We start from the raw sequence: 2,500 nt of genomic DNA on the forward strand, positions 1-2,500 counted from the left end.
ATGCAGTTATTTAGTGAAGTAATAAGCCTTATTAAGAGATGTTATATCTATTTTGGAGGATCAGAAGGTTGCAAATTTATATGATGTAAGATTTTAGGACATAGTTTTAATAAAGAAGATTCAAGGAGGTATGAAAATGATGAATAGAAAAAATCGTTTCAATTATTATTGTGTTAAGTGTCCGAGAAATAACCCCAGATTAGGAATATGCTCCTAAAGGTTTGGCTTATTTTTCTTGAGTCTGAGGAAATGGTAATATACGTGCTTAAGATTAATAGTGGAATAACAGTGTAAAATATACCCAGGAGATAGTGTGCTAGGATTTTGATTTATAGACTATGAAGAAAAAACAATAAAAGTAATAATGAGAGTAGTGAAAGATCTCAAACATAGAAGAAATTGATGAATTTAGAATTTTTATTTAATAAAAGGTATTTGAAAAGCTAAAATATATCATGGTCCTAAAAAACGGCAAGGACAAAATGGGCACTTTGAATATCTACCTCAGAGCTAAATATACTGGGAAAGATTAAAAATCGCCATATTGACTGTGAAAGTGAAGTGGAAATATGATGATGTAGGGGTGGGGAGGGTTTTGATCTAAAACTAGATTTAAGAAAATAGTGTCGTGTCACTTTGGCTGTTCAAAATTTCCGCGGAAGAATCAATGAAGTAGGTTAGGGGAAATATTTTAGGAAAATATAATGCTAGAAGAAGAGTATGCATTAGGTGATGTTTACTGATTTATACAGTAATATGTTGTAATACAAACAGAGAAACTACTGGGATCAATAGATCCTTTTGGGTGACCTATTTATTATGAGAATCTTTATTTTTCTATTTTGTCCTCAGCCAAAAATTTTCAGAACATATAGTTGGGTGAAATCATGTGATATATCGCCTTTTTCTTTTCTCGAAGTCAATCTTAGCACAGTCATCTAATAGCTTTACAAATTATATCATCCAGTAAGTAGTATTTAACATGCTATAAAACATAACAGTCTCTCGCATTTCTTTCTTGAGGCTGAACACCTCAAAATTGTTGAGAATATTCATCAATATTCTGTCCCAATGACCTTCTCAAATATACTAATGAATCTGTTGAACTTTTAAAACATTGGTTGAAAACACATATTGTTTCAAAGGCTATATAAGTCTAGTATCCTATTCTATCTCCTATCTATCTTTAGTATTCAAGTTTTTATCTATATGTTTTTTTTTATTCACTTTTCTTTTATACCTTATTCTTTATTTCTTTTTTGTATCTCAAGTGAACTTTTTCCCCTCTGGAGTCCACTTCTTGTGTCATGTTGCTTGTCCAACTAGGGCTTTCAATAACTATAGCAGTAATTCGTGATAATAATAATAACTATGTTATTCAACAAGCAATATCATTGATACCATAAAATTTTCCCTTTATTCGAAATAAACCAAATCCCTTTGAAATTTATAATCAAAATAACTTAAACTTCAAATTTTGCGTGCAACATAAATCTTACAAAACTATCTACATAGACGATTTTGATTATAGTTCTTAAAAAAGATGAGACTACTGATGAGTAAATGATGAGTATTAGAATGCATCATTTTGAGAAGTGGAGATATTATATTGTGTTTAAACAGTAAAGGAATGAGATATTAGCCAAAGAAAAACGATGAACACAGCAGGGAAAACAATAAACACATTTGAAAGGCTGTTATGTCGAGGGTCCCATTAAGCATGATGAATATTATGTTAGAATTAATCTAGGTATCCACTTCCCTCTCTCTCTCTCTCTCTCTCTCTCTCTCTCTCTCTCTCTCTCTCTCTCTCTCTCTCTCTCTCTCTCTCTCTCTCTCTCTCGTGCATTTATGGCTCTGGTATGAAGTAAGGAAATTTATATTATGGTTTTGAGTCCTACATTTCAACCTTACAGCCAGGCACCAAACCAAACCCCATATAGTCATTATCTTTATGAATAATGAATATAACCATTTAATGAAGAAAAAATCATAAAACAAAAAAAATAAGATTTTACAACATTGAGTTCAATGAGTATTGGGTATAATAATCTTAACACTAATTCCTAAATGATTACATATGGCACTTTGATATAATCCTATGCTTTCGGTGCTTGAATTATGTTCTCTAGGTTATTAAAAAGATATATGTTGCACTTTTAAAAATACCCTATATATATATATATATATATATATATATATATATATATATATATATATATATATATATATATATATATATATATATATATATATATATATATATATATATGTATATATATATATATATATATATATAATTACGAATTATATGAAGGTTTAAGGTAAATTTAAACATCTATAAGATAAGAACACTAAAAGCTAAAAGTCCTCTGATCATGAAATTATTTATTTGTTTATTAATTTTTTATCATTATTATTATCATTATTATTATTATTATTACTATTATTATTACTACTACTATTATTATTATTATTATTATTATTATTATTATTATTG

This window comes from Palaemon carinicauda, chromosome 4 (assembly GCF_036898095.1).
Source record: "Palaemon carinicauda isolate YSFRI2023 chromosome 4, ASM3689809v2, whole genome shotgun sequence".
Taxonomy (NCBI): Eukaryota; Metazoa; Arthropoda; class Malacostraca; order Decapoda; family Palaemonidae; genus Palaemon; species Palaemon carinicauda.